The 14,178-nt window shown below is 52.9% G+C and overlaps 1 protein-coding gene across 1 annotated transcript in view; it reads right to left on the bottom strand.

Annotated features, from left to right (window-relative positions):
• LOC140430960 (astacin-like metalloendopeptidase) overlaps nucleotides 1-10,930 on the bottom strand; it is a 665,106-nt gene extending 654,176 nt beyond the window's left edge. Inside the window, exon 1 of the mRNA XM_072518803.1 lies at nucleotides 10,885-10,930. The gene's annotated coding sequence lies outside the window, so the exon portion shown is untranslated. The remainder of the gene's footprint in view (nucleotides 1-10,884) is intronic.
• Between the last annotated feature and the right edge of the window lie 3,248 nt (nucleotides 10,931-14,178).

Consider the following 14,178-nt stretch of genomic DNA (forward strand, 5'->3'; position numbering starts at 1 on the left):
AAGGGGGGAGAGGAGCAGAGCATTAGTAATTGGGGACTCGATAGTCAGGGGCACAGGTAGGAGATTTTGTGGGAGCGAGAGAGACTCACGTTGGTATGTTGCCTCCCAGGTGCAAGGGTACGTGATGTCTCGGATCGTGTTTTCCGGGTCCTTAAGGGGAGGGGAAGTAGCCCCAAGTCGTGGTCCACATTGGCACTAACGACATAGGTAAGAAAGGGGACAAGGATGTCAGGCTAGCTTTCAGGGAGCTAGGATGGAAGCTCAGAACGAGAACAAACAGAGTTGTTATCTCTGGGTTGTTGCCCGTGTCACGTGATAATGAGATGAGGAACAGGGAGAGAGAGCAATTAAACATGTGGCTACAGGGATGGTGCAGGCGGGAGGGATTCAGATTTCTGGATAACTGGGGCTCTTTCTGGGGAAGGTGGGACCTCTACAGACAGGATGGTCTACATCTGAACCTGAGAGGCACAAATATCCTGGGGGGGGAGATTTGTTAGTGCTCTTTGGGGGGGGTTTAAACTAATGCAGCAGGGGCATGGGAATCTGGATTGTAGTTTTAGGGTACGGGAGAATGAGAGTAGAGGGGTCAGGAGCACAGATTTGACTTCGCAGGAGGGGGCCAGTGTTCAGGTAGGTGGTTTGAAGTGTGTCTACTTCAATGCCAGGAGTATACGAAATAAGGTAGGGGAACTGGCAGCATGGGTTGGTACCTGGGACTTCGATGTTGTGGCCATTTCGGAGACATGGATAGAGCAGGGACAGGAATGGATGTTGCAGGTTCCGGGGTTTAGGTGTTTTAGTAAGCTCAGAGAAGGAGGCAAAAGAGGCGCTGCTAGTCAAGAACAGTATTACGGTGGCGGAGAGGATGCTAGATGGGGACTCTTTTTCCGAGGTAGTATGGGCTGAGGTTAGAAACAGGAAAGGAGAGGTTACCCTGTTGGGAGTTTTCTATAGGCCTCCAAATAGTTCTAGGGATGTAGAGGAAAGGATGGCAAAGATGATTCTGGATAAGAGCGAAAGTAACAGGGTAGTTATTATGGGAGACTTTAACTTTCCAAATATTGACTGGAAAAGATATAGTTTGAGTACATTAGATGGGTCGTTTTTTGTACAATGTGTGCAGGAGGGTTTCCTGACACAATATGTTGACAGGCCAACAAGAGGCGAGGCCACTTTGGATTTGGTTTTGGGTAATGAACCAGGCCAGGTGTTAGATTTGGAGGTAGGAGAGCACTTTGGGGACAGTGACCACAATTCGGTGACATTTACGTTAGTGATGGAAAGGGATAAGTATACGCCGCAGGGCAAGAGTTATAGCTGGGGGAAGGGCAATTATGATGCCATTAGACATGACTTGGGGGGGATAGGTTGGAGAGGTAGGCTGCAAGTGTTGGGCACACTGGATAAGTGCAGCTTGTTCAAGGAACAGCTACTGCGTGTTCTTGATAAGTACATACCGGTCAGGCAGGGAGGAAGGCGTCGAGCGAGGGAACCGTGGTTTACCAAAGAAGTGGAATCTCTTGTTAAGAGGAAGAAGGAGGCCTATGTGAAGATGAGGTGTGAAGTTTCAGTTGGGGCGATTGATAGTTACAAGGTAGCGAGGAAGGATCTAAAGAGAGAGCTAAGACGAGCAAGGAGGGGACATGAGAAGTATTTGGCAGGTAGGATCAAGGAAAACCCAAAAGCTTTCTATAGGTATGTCAGGAATAAAAGAATGACTAGGGTAAGAGTAGGACCAGTCAAGGACAGGGATGGGAAGTTGTGTGTGGAGTCTGAAGAGATAGGCGAGATACTAAATGAATATTTTTCGTCGGTATTCACTCAGGAAAAAGATAATGTTGTGGAGGAGAATGCTGAGACCCAGGCTATTAGAATAGATGGCATTGAGGTACGTAGGGAAGAGGTGTTGGCAATTCTGGACAGGCTGAAAATAGATAAGTCCCCGGGGCCTGATGGGATTTATCCTAGGATTCTCTGGGAAGCCAGGGAAGAGATTGCTGGGCCTTTGGCTTTGATTTTTATGTCATCATTGACTACAGGAATAGTGCCAGAGGACTGAAGGATAGCAAATGTGGTCCCTTTGTTCAAGAAGGGGAGTAGAGATAACCCAAGCAACTATAGACCGGTGAGCCTCACGTCTGCTGTGGATAAAGTCTTGGAGGGGATTATAAGAGACAAGATTTATAATCATCTAGATAGGAATAATATGATCAGGGATAGTCAGCATGGCTTTGTGAAGGGTAGGTCATGCCTCACAAACCTTATCGAGTCTTTGAGAAGGTGACTGAACAGGTAGATGAGGGTAGAGCAGTTGATGTGTTGCATAGGAATTTCAGTAAAGCGTTTGATAAGGTTCCCCACGCTAGGCTATTGCAGAAAATACGGAGGATGGGGATTGAGGGTGATTTAGAGATGTGGATCAGAAATTGGTTGGTTAAAGAAGACAGAGGGTGGTGGTTGATGGGAAATGTTAAGAATGGAGTTCAGTTACAAGTGGCGTACCACAAGGATCTGTTCTGGGGCTGTTGCTGTTTGTCATTTTTATCAATGACCTAGAGGAGGGCGCAGAAGGGTGGGTGAGTAAATTTGCAGACAACACTAAAGTCGGTGGTGTTGTCGACAGTGCGGAAGGATGTAGCAGGTTACAGAGGGACATAGATAAGCTGCAGAGCTGGGCTGAGAGGTGGCAAATGGAGTTTAATGTAGAGAAGTGTGAGGTGATTCACTTTGGAAGGAATAACAGGAATGCGGAATATTTGGCTAATGGTAAAGGTCTTGGAAGTGTGGATGAGCAGAGGGATCTAGGTGTCCATTTACATAGATCCCTAAAAGTTGACACCCAGGTTGATAGGGTTGTGAAGAAGACCTATGGAGTGTTGGCCTTTATTGGTAGAGGGATTGAGTTCCGGAGTCATGAGGTCATGGTGCAGCTGTACAAACCTCTGGTACGGCCACATTTGGAGTATTGCGTACAGTTCTGGTCACCGCATTATAGGAAGGACGTGGAAGCTTTGGAGCGGGTGCAGAGGAGATTTACCAGGATGTTGCCGGGTCTGGAGGGAAAATCTTATGAGGAAAGGCTGATGGACTTGAGGTTGTTTTTGTTAGAGAGAAGAAGGTTAAGAGGAGACTTAATAGAGGCATACAAAATGATCAGGGGGTTAGATAGGGTGGACAGTGAGAGCCTTCTCCCGCGGATGGAAATGGCTAGCACGAGGGGACATTTAAACTGAGGGATAATAGATATAGGACAGAGGTAGGTTCTTCACGCAAAGAGTGGGAGGCCGTGGAATGCCCTACCTGCAACAGTAGTGAACTCGCCAACATTGAGGGCATTTAAAATTTTATTGGATAAGCATATGGATGATAATGGCATAGTGTAGGTTAGATGGCTTTTGTTTCGGTGCAACATCGTGGGCCGAAGGGCCTGTACTGCGCTGTATCGTTCTATGTTCTATGTTCTAAAGCCAGAACTCATCGCAGAGCAGGTTGTCATCATCCTCCATCCCATGGACCAGACCCGCTGTTACTGCCAACTCAGGGCCCGCACCCCATAGTGGCCAGTACGTAACACGGAGGGTGTTGCAGGCGTGGAGGTGGCAGGGGGGAGATGCAGTGTCCATGCTCCTCCAGTTGGTGAACCTGGAGGCAATCAGAGCGTCCTATGCGCGTTGGCCCTGGTGTACACGTTGTGCGGCCTCCCTTGTCTGCCTGGGCCCCATGTCCTGCCCATCCTCCCCCTCCCCCTACTCCCTCCATGTCAGACGAGCCTAGCTTTCATCATCCTCCTCCAGCACGTTGCCCCTCTGCTGCGTGATGTTGTGGAGGACACAGCAGGCCAACGACGAGGCGACCCTCTCAGCATCATACTGGAAGGCCCCGCATCTTCAGGAACCCGAAGCACCACTCAGTCACACTCCTGGTTGCTGCATGGGCGTCATTGTAGTGGGTCTCTGCACCAGTCTGTGGCTTCCGGATTGGTGTCATCAACCACAACCGCAGTGGATAACCCGGGGCCCGGGAGGGGGGCATCTCAACCATGTCAGGAATCATTGAGTGCGCCAGATTGAAGGCCTTGTGCACACTGTCCGGGTATAGGGTGCAGACGTGATTGATGTGCAGCTGATGGTCACGTATCAGCTGCACGTTCATTGAGTGGAACCCCTTTCAGTTTGTGTGGAGTGGACAGTCATCTCCAGGTGCTCATAGGTGGACATGCATCCCGCCGATCACCGCCTGGACCCGGGGCATGTCGGTGATGGCAGCCAACCCCACTGCTCAGGCATCCCGGTGGGCTCGGTCTACATTGAAAAGGATGTATTGAGTCAACTGGACATGAAGGGCCTCCGTGATGGCGCAGATGCATCCATGCACCAAGCTCTGAGATCCCAGACAGGTACCCAATCGACGCCTGCAAGGCTGCTGTGGCGTAAAAGTTCAGAGCGACCGTCACCTTCACGGCCACCAGGAGAGGGTGTCCTTCCCCCAGACCTCCTGTCCTCTGGGACAGGCTCCGCTGCTGCACCCCTTAGCTGCTGCAGCTTCCTCCATCACCTTGAGCAGCTCCAGCTCATACAGTTGTAGGGCATCCCGCAGGGCTGTGACAATTTGCAGGAAGGCCATCATTGCTGGTGGAATTCCAATATCCATTGTCCGCAGGGGGTGAAAGGCTGACATGTTAGCATGGTGCGTGCACCCATGCCCAACCAGAGCCACCGAGGTACCTGATTGCCCTGGTTTGCACTGCAGACTCTGCCCCCGCAAGTCCCCACCCCGATCTCCGCACCCTTGGCTCTGTCGTTGGCCCAGCATCATGGGGGCCTCTGGCCCATCCCTGATCCCAGGGGTACTAACCCCACCCTGCGCCCCTTTAAGAGCTACAATGGGTGTTGCCCTTGAGTAGGCCGCATGATGCCCCGCCGACGGTTGGCAACCAGGGAAGAGGGTACGGTGGAGGGTGGGATGGTCGGGCACCCATACGGCCGATGTCATTGCAGAACCAGGGGCCAAGATGGTTGATCGGCGGCTGTGCAGCAAAATGGCTGCCTTGCAGGCCGCAGCAATGACGATCCGTGGCTGGACATTGCCCCAGTCCCGTGGGGAGTAACCCCAACTACTCGGCCCGTTCCCCCCATCACGTCACCACCTCCCCGCCCCCCCCCCCCCCCCCCGCCCATCCCAGCCAGCCCGGCTTGTGCCCGCCCCGGCAGCCGAGTCGCTCCTCTCCGTATCCTACCCCCTCTCTCTCTCCCTCATCAGATACGACGCTGGTTTCACGACTTTTAAAGCACAAGTGAGCCGCGCCAACGGTAATTCGGTCCATCGGAGGTGGAGAATCGAGGCGGCCCCTGAGAATACCAGTCGGCCAGCTAATAATATGCAAACGGTGTTTACTGTACGTGCATTCTGGTTATTTAAAAATAAATAATCTTTATTTTCACAAGTAGGCTTACATTAACACTGCAATGAAGTTACTGCAAAAAGCCAAAAGCCGCCACATTCCGGCGCCTGTTCGGGTACACAGAGGGAGAATTCAGGAGCGGAATTCTCTAAACCCCGCCAGGTTGGAGAATCGGTGCGGCGCCGTGCAAATCACGCCACGCCGCCCCGATGCCTGGGCACAATTCTCCGCACTGCGGTCAGAGTATGCGCCGACTCTACGGCTTTGGCCAGCACGGCAATTCTCCGAGCCAGATGGGCAGCGGCCATCAACAAAGAGTCAAGTCCCACCGGCGCCATTCTAACCTGCTGTGGGCCGGTGGGACCTCGGCGTTGAAGGGTCCGGGTGCAGCCTGTGTGTGGGGGGGGGGCTCCGTAAGGCCTCTCTGTCCCCCCTGCCTCCTTTCCTCCATGCTGGCTCCTGTAGCCCTGCGCCATTTGGCGCCGGAGCCGTCGCGGGGAAGAAGGCCACTGCGTATGCGCTAGTTGGCGCAGGCCCAACTGCGTATGCGCTAGTTGGTGCTGGCTCAACTACGCATGCGCTGACCCCGCAGCGCCGGGATCGGCAGCTGGGGCGGTGGAGGCCGCTCCAGCGCCGTCCTAGCCCCCTGTGGGCCGCAGAATGGGGTCCCGGAACGGGGGCCGACGCCGGAGTAAAACACTCCCGTTTTTACTCCGGCGTCGGCACTTAGCCACCCGTTGGGAGAATCCCGCCCCGGAATTCTCAGCTGGTGATGTGCCATCAATTATGACAAAGACGAGTTGTGGAACAAAACTATGGCTTTAATAAGCTAAACGTGAACCTGCTGGCAACTGATCCCAAACTGGGGCATTGCCAGAGGTCGGCCACCTTTATACAGAGCCTGAGGGGAGGAGCCACAGGCAGAGCCTCCAAACAATATGTACAATACAGTAACAGTGGTTTACCACAATATGTATAATACAGTAACAGTGGTTTACCACATTCACCCCGTTTAAAAAAAGGTTCAGCGGGGGTGAAGTGGACTTAAAGATCGAGTCTGTCGGGGGCTTTGACCTTCCGCCGTGGTCCCGTGGTGTGGGCACTGGTGTCGAGACCTGCGAGTCCGGTAGCGTGTCGTTTTCTTCTTCGTCCAGTATTTGAGTCGGTGGAGAGGGAGACGGTGTAGGGTCGGGGGTGATGGTGATGGTCACTGGGTAACCTGCAGGTGCCAAATCCCGAAGGGAGACTGTGTCCTGCCGTCCGTCATGGTGTGCCAAGTAGGCATATTGTGGGTTGGCATGGAGAAGAACCCTTTCGATCAGGGGATCAGATTTATGACTCCTCGCATGCTTCCGGAGGAGGACGGGCCCTGGGATTGTCAGCCAGGACAGGAGCGAGACCCCCGAGGTAGACCTCCTAGGGAAGACAAACATTTGTTTGTGAGGGGTCTCATTGGTGGCAGTGCACAGGAGCGGCCGGATGGAGTGGAGCGCATCAGGAAGGACCTCCTGCCAGCGGGAGATTGGGAGACTTCTAGACCACAGGGCAAGAAGGACGGCCTTCCAGACCATCGCGTTCTCCCTCTCCACCTGTCCGTTTCCCCGGGGGTTGTAGCTGGTAGTCCTGCTTGAGGCGATGCCCTTGCTAAGCAGGAACTGACGCAACTCGTCACTCATGAAAGAGGAACCCCGATCGCTATGGATGTAGGTGGGGAAACCGAATAAGGTGAAGAGACTGTGCAGGGCCTTGATAACAGTGGCAGAGGTCATGTCAGGGCATGGGATGGCGAAAGGGAAACGTGAGTGCTCGTCAATAATGTTGAGGAAGTACACGTTACGGTCAGTGGAGGGGAGGAGCCCTTTGAAGTCAATGCTAAGGCACTCAAAGGGACGGGATGCCTTTACCAGGTGCACTCTGTCTGGCCGATAGAAGTGTGGTTTGCACTCCGCGCAGACCTGCAGTCCCTGGTCATGGTCCTGACCTCCTCGATGGAGTAAGGCAGGTTGCGGGCCTTGACAAAATGAAAAAAAAACTGGTGACCCCCCCGGGTGACAGAGGTCATTGTGGAGGGCCCGAAGTCGGTCTACTTATGCGTTGGCACATGTACCGCGGGATAGGGCATCTGGGGCTCATTGAGCTTCCCAGGTCGATACAAGATATCGTAATTGTGGGTGGAGAGTTCGATCCTCCACCTCAGGATCTCGTCATTCTTGATCTTGCCCAGCTGCGTGTTATTAAACATGAAGGCAACCGACCGTTGGTCAGTGAGGAGAGTGAATCGCCTGCTGGCCGGGTAATGCCTCCAATGTCGCACAGCTTCCACAATGGCTTGGGCTTCCTTTTCGACGGAGGAATTTCAGAGGCCTGGAGAGTACGGGAGAAGAAAGCCACGGGCCTGCCCGCCTGGTTGAGGGTAGCGGCCAGGGCAAGGTCAGACGCATCGCTCTCCACCTGGAACGGGATGGACTCGTCTACTGCGTGCATTGCGGCTTTGGCAATATCTGCCTTGATGCGGTTGAAAGCCAGGCGGGCCACAGCAGTCGGGAGAAAAATGGTAGATTTAATGAGTGGGCGGGCCTTGTCTGCATAATTGGGGACCTACTGGGCATAATAGGAGAAGAACCCCAGGCATCTCTTCAGGGCCTTGGGGCAGAGGGGGAGGGGAAGTTCCAGGAGGGGGCGCATGCGGTCAGGGTCGGGCCCTTGGACCCCGTTTTCCACCATATTGCCAAGGATGGCTTGGTGGGTTGTGCGGAAAACGCATTTCTCCTTATTGTATGTGAGGTTAAGAAGCTTAGCAGTGTGGAGGAAATGTCGGAGGTTAGCGTCATGGTCCTGCTGGTTATGGCCGCAGATGGTGACATTATCCAGATACGGGAACGTGGCCCGCAGCCCGTACTGGTCAACCATTCGGTCCATCTCCCGTTGGAAGACCGAGGCCCCATTGGTGACGCCGAAGGGGACCCTGAGCAAGTGATAGAGGTGGCGATCTGCCTCGAAGGCAGTGTATTGGCGGTCCTCCGGGTGGATAGGAAGTTGGTGGCACAAGGACTTCAAGTCAACAGTGGAAAAGACTCAATACTGCGCAATCTGATTGACCATATCAGATATGCGGGGAAGGGGGTACGCATCGAGATGCATGAACCAGTTGATCGTCTGACTGTAGTCGATGACCATCCGGTGCTTCTCCCCAGTCTTGACGACCACCACTTGGGCTCTCCAGGGGCTGGTCCTGGCCTCTATGATCCTTTCCCACAGGACTCGCTGGACCTCTGACCAGATAAAGGCCTTGTCCCGGGCACCGTATCGTCTGCTCTTAGTGGTAACTGCCTTACAGTCCGGGGTGAGGTTAGCGAAGAGCGAGGGTGGAGCGACCTTAAGGGTCGCAAGGCTACAGACAGTGAGGGGGGACAGGGGTCCACCGAACTTCAAGGTAAGGCATCGGAGGTGGCACTGAAAATCAAGACCCAGTAATAGGGCAGTGCAGAGATGAGGGAGGACGTAGAGCTTGAAATTAGAGTACTCTACGCCCTGTACTAAAAGGGTTGCGACACAGTACCCCCGGATCTCCACGGAATGTGATCCGGAAGCCAGGGAGATTTTCTGGGCCGCGGGTAAAATTGGGAGGGAGCAGCGCCTTGTCGTATCTGGGTGGATGAAGCTGTCAGTGCTCCCGGAGTCGAAGGGGCAGGTCGTCTCGTGCCCGTTGATCCGGACGGCCATCATGGATTCAGTTAGGTGATGAGGTTGAGACTGGTCGAGGGTGATGGAGGCGAGCTTCGGAAGGTGGGTGGACTGGTCGAGAGTAGCGGAGGCCATCGTACGACTGGGTGAGCAGGGGTTCCGGGAGGCGGCGGGGTGATTCCAAGATGGCGGTCCCCACGGGTCGCACATGGCGTTGAAGATGGCGGCCCCCACGGGTCGCACCTGCCGGATGATGTGGTAGTTGGGGGTAGTCCCGACAGGCAATGCGCAGCGCTGCTGCTGCTGGGTCTGGAAACTTTAGGAAATTGTCAGGCCTGGCAGACTTTGGCGAAGTGGCCCTTCTTTCCACACCCATTGCAGATTGCGCCCTATGCTGGCAGCGTTGTCTGGGGTGCTTACCCTGGCCACAGAAGTAGCATCTCGGGCCTCCGGAGTTGGCGGATTGATGCGCGGCACAGGCTTGCGACACACCCGGGTCGGGTGATGGCAGCGCCCACGAGGGTGCCGCTTGGTCGGAGGTGAAGGCATCCATGGTATGGAAGGCCACTTCCAGCGAATTTGAGAGCTGCACTGTCTCTTGGAGGCTGAGTGTACCCCCTTCTAGCAGGCACTGAAGGATGTAGTTAGATTTTATGCCAGCGACATAGGCGTCCCTGATCAGCAGCTCAGTGTGCTGGACAGCCGATACCATCTGACAACTACAATTCCAGCCGAGTACCCGCAGGGCGCGCAGGAATTCGGCCTGCGATTCTCCGGGGCGTTAACGCCTCATGGCAAGGAGATGCCCAGCGTACACCTCATTTACTGCCTTTACCTACTGCCCCTTCAGCAGCGTTATCGCCTCCGCGTACGAGGCAGCGTCCCTGAGAAGGAGGAAAACCTGCGGGCTTACCCGGGCGTTGAGGACTCGAAGCTTGTGGATGTCGTCGATGGCGTCAGATTCGAGGTGAGCTTCGAAGCAGCTTAGCCAGTGCTCGAATGTCGCAGTGGCATCGGCTGTCTGGGGGTCCAATTCCAAGTGATCAGGCTTGAGTGATGCATCTATCTTAAACGTTTAGCTTATTAAATTGATGTGCCATCAATTATGACAAAGACGAGTTGTGGAACAAAACTGTGGCTTTAATAAGCTAAACGTGAACTTGCTGGCAACTGATCCCAAACTGGGGCAGGGCCAGAGGTCGGCCACCTTCATACAGAGCCTGAAGGGAGGAGCCACAGGCAGAGCCAGCAGTGACAACAAACAATATATACAATACAGTAACAGTGGTTTACCACAATATATATAATACAGTAAGTGGTTTACCATAGCTGGTACAGGAATTGAACCCGCGCTGCTGGTCTTGTTCTGCATCACAAACCAGCTGCCTAGCCCACTGAGCTAAACCAGCCCCATGTAACATCAAATTGGCGCCCACCACGATTTCAACGTCAGAACCGATTCTCAAGCCAATCGCGTTTCCCAATTTCAGCCAATGGAGAATCCCAGAAGTCGCAGGAACGGAGATGGCAGCCGCAAATCGTTCACCTCCCAGACAGACGTTTTGAGATTGGAAATTCTGACTGAGAGTCTGGGCCAGGCAGTAAGAGAGACATTTAAAAGGTAACTTCTGTCATTTTTTGCAGTGACAGGGCAACAGTGAAATGGAGGAATGAGGGACGGATGTCGGAGAAACAGAAACATCTTTTTAGGGTCGGATTTTTTTTTTTAAACGCCGGAAAGGAGCTTCGAGAATCCAAACAAACTTTAAAATCCGACAGCGCTGACAGAAACAAACCCGAGGTGGTCTCCAGCTGCTGGCGGTTGTGTGGAGCTGGGAACACACACCCAGCACGGCCCGAGCTTTCCCGCTGATTGGCTCCGCACTCGGCTTTTCTCGCCCTCCGTCGCCTCCTCCTCTCAGACTCGCGCTCGCGCCTCCCGCTCTCGACCGTTTGCCGCCTTTTCAAAAATAAACCGGCGCTTGCGCGCGGACGCAGCAGCTCCCGCCTCAATCGGCCCGAGCTCAGGAAACGCGGAAGGGAAAAAAAGCGATTTGACTGGGAATTCAGTGCAGTAAACACAGAAGGAATGTGTTACAAACTCGAATTCATTTACATCACAACTCGCGGCTTTAGACAACACACAGCGTTGACACAACCCGACACCAACCAACGTCTCTCATATTCCCCAATTTTCTGTAAAATATTTATGCCAGCATTGCCACTTTGCATATGATGTTGCAATTAATGTTGGAGTTAGCATCAGCACAATATGAATACCATTAACACTCAAGACTAACACGATGGTCTAATATCCCCAGCTTCAGACAAACTAGTCTTAAATCTTCCGAATTATGTCTTGCCAGATACTTTCTCAAATGCCCATTTGAAAGTTGAGGGCGAGTTTCTCTGTCAAGCCGCACCAGATTTCTGGGGCGGGATTCTCCGTTTGCTGATGCTGAAATCGTGAAACGCGATTGGATTGGATTTGTTTATTGTCACGTGTACCGAGGTACAGTGAAAAGTATTTTTCTGCGAGCAGCTCAACAGATCATTAAGTACATGAGAAGAAAAGGGAATAAAAGAAAATACATAATAGGGCAACACAACATATACAATGTAACTACATAAGCACTGGCATCGGATGAAGCATACAGGGTGTAGTGTTAATGAAATCAGTCCATAAGAGGTTCATTTAGGAGTCTGGTGACAGTGGGGAAGAAGCTGTTTTTGAGTCTGTCCGTGCGTGTTCTCAGACTTCTGTATCTCCGGCCCGATGGAAGAAGTTGGAAGAGTGAGTAAGCCGGGTGGGAGGGATCTTTGATTATACTGCCCGCTTTCCCCAGGCAGCGGGAGGTGTAGATGGAGTCAATGGATGGGAGGCAGGTTTGTGTGATGGACTGGGCGGTGTTCACGACTCTCTGAAGTTTCTTGCGGTCCTGGGCCGAGCAGTTGCCATACCAGGCTGTGATGCAGCCTGATAGGATGCTTTCTATGGTGCATCCGTAAACGTTGGTAAGAGTCAATGTGGACATGCCAAATTTCCTTAGTTTCCTGAGGAAGTATAGGCGCTGTTGTGCTTTCTTGGTGGTAGCGTCGACGTGGGTGGACCAGGACAGATTTTTGGAGATGTGCACCCCTAGGAATTTGAAACTGCTAACCATCTCCACCTCGGCCCCGTTGATGCTGACAGGGGTGTGTACAGTACTTTGCTTCCTGAAATCAATTAGCAGCTCTTTAGTTTTGCTGGCATTGAGGGAGAGATTGTTGTCGTTACACCACTCCACTAGGTTCTCTATCTCCCTCCTGTATTCGGACTCATCGTTATTCGAGATCCAGCCCACTATGGTCGTATCGTCAGCAAACTTGTAGATGGAGTTGGAACCAAGTTTTGCCATGCAGTCGTGTGTGTACAGGGAGTAGAGTAGGGGGCTAAGTACGCAGCCTTGCGGGGCGCCGGTGTTGAGGACTATTGTGGAGGAGGTGTTGTTGTTCATTCTGGTCTGTTGGTCAGAAAATCAAGGATCCAGTTGCAGAGTGGGGAGCCAAGTCCTAGGTTTTGGAGCTTTGATATGAGCTTGGCTGGGATTATGGTGTTTAAGGCGGAGCTGTAGTCAATAAATAGGAGTCTAATGTAGGAGTCCTTGTTTTCGAGATGCTCCTAGGGATGAGTGTAGGGCCAGGGAAATGGTGTCTGATGTGGACCGGTTGCAGCGGTATGCAAATTGCAGTGGATCAAGGCGTTCTGGGAGTATGGAGGTGATGCGCTTCATGATCAACCTCTCGAAGCACTTTATTACGACTGCAGTCAGGGCCTCTGGTCAGTAGTCATTGAGGCACGTTGCCTGGTTCTTCTTTGGTACCGGTATGATGGTGGTCTTCTTGAAGTAGGTGGAGACCGCGGAGTGGAGTAGGGACAGGTTAAAGATGTCCGTGAATACCTCTGCCAGCTGGTCCGCGCAGGCTCTGAGTGCACGACCAGGGATCCCGTCTGGGCCCGTCGCCTTACGAGGGTTCACTTTCAGGAAGGCCAATCTGACTTCGGAAGCTGTGATGGTGGGTATGGGTGAATTATGGGCTGCTGGGGCACTCTCCAGCGGATTGTTGGTTACCTGCTCGAACCGAGCATAGAATGCATTGAGTTAATCGGGGAGTGGTGCGCTGCTGCCAGAGATACTGTTCGGCTTCGCTTTGTAGCCCATTATGTTGTTTAGTCCTTGCCACAACCGCCGACAGTCTGTCTGTGACTCTAGCTTGGTTTGATATTCTCTCTTGCCATTCCGGATGGCTTTGCGGAGGTCGTACCTGGATTTCTTGTATAGGTCAGGGTTGTCTGCCTTGAACGCCTCAGATCTGTCCTTCAGTAGGGAGTCAATCTCGCGATTGAGCCATGGTTTCCGGTTGGGGAACGTACGTACTGCTTTCTTTGGCACGCAGTCGTCCACACATTTGCTGATGAAGTATGTGACGGTGGTGGCATACTCATTTAAGTTGGTCGCTGAGTTCTTAAATATGGACCAGTCCACTGTCTCTAAGCAGTCACGTAAGAGCTCTTCTGTCTCCTCGGACCAGCACTGCACAACCTTCTTAGCTGGATTCTCCCGCTTGAGTTTCTGCTTGTATGCCGGGAGAAGGAGCACCGTCTTATGGTCTGATTTCCCAAAGTGCGGTTGGGTGATGGAACGGTAGGCGCCCTTAATTTTTGAGTAGGTCAAGAGTGTTGTCACCCCTGGTGGGACAGGAGATGTGCTGGTGGAATTTTGGCAGTACACTCTTGAGGTTGGCCTTGAAGTCTCCGGCCACGATGAACAAGGCCTCCGGGTGTTCTGTTTCATAGTTGTTTATTACTGTGTATAGTTCGTCCAGCGCCTTCCTCACTACTGCCTGGGGTGGGATGTAGACCGCTGTGATAATGGCTGAAGTGAACTCACGTGGAAGATAATATGGGCAGCACTTCACGGTCAGGTATTCCAGGTCTGGGAGCAGTAGGTCGCCAGAGTCACCACATCCAAGCACCAGGAGGAGTTGATGAGGAGGCAAACCCCTCCACCCTTCGTTTTGCCTGATGATGCCGTGCGGTCCGCCCGGTG

The sequence above is a fragment of the Scyliorhinus torazame genome, chromosome 10, assembly GCF_047496885.1.
Source record: "Scyliorhinus torazame isolate Kashiwa2021f chromosome 10, sScyTor2.1, whole genome shotgun sequence".
NCBI classification, from domain to species: Eukaryota; Metazoa; Chordata; class Chondrichthyes; order Carcharhiniformes; family Scyliorhinidae; genus Scyliorhinus; species Scyliorhinus torazame.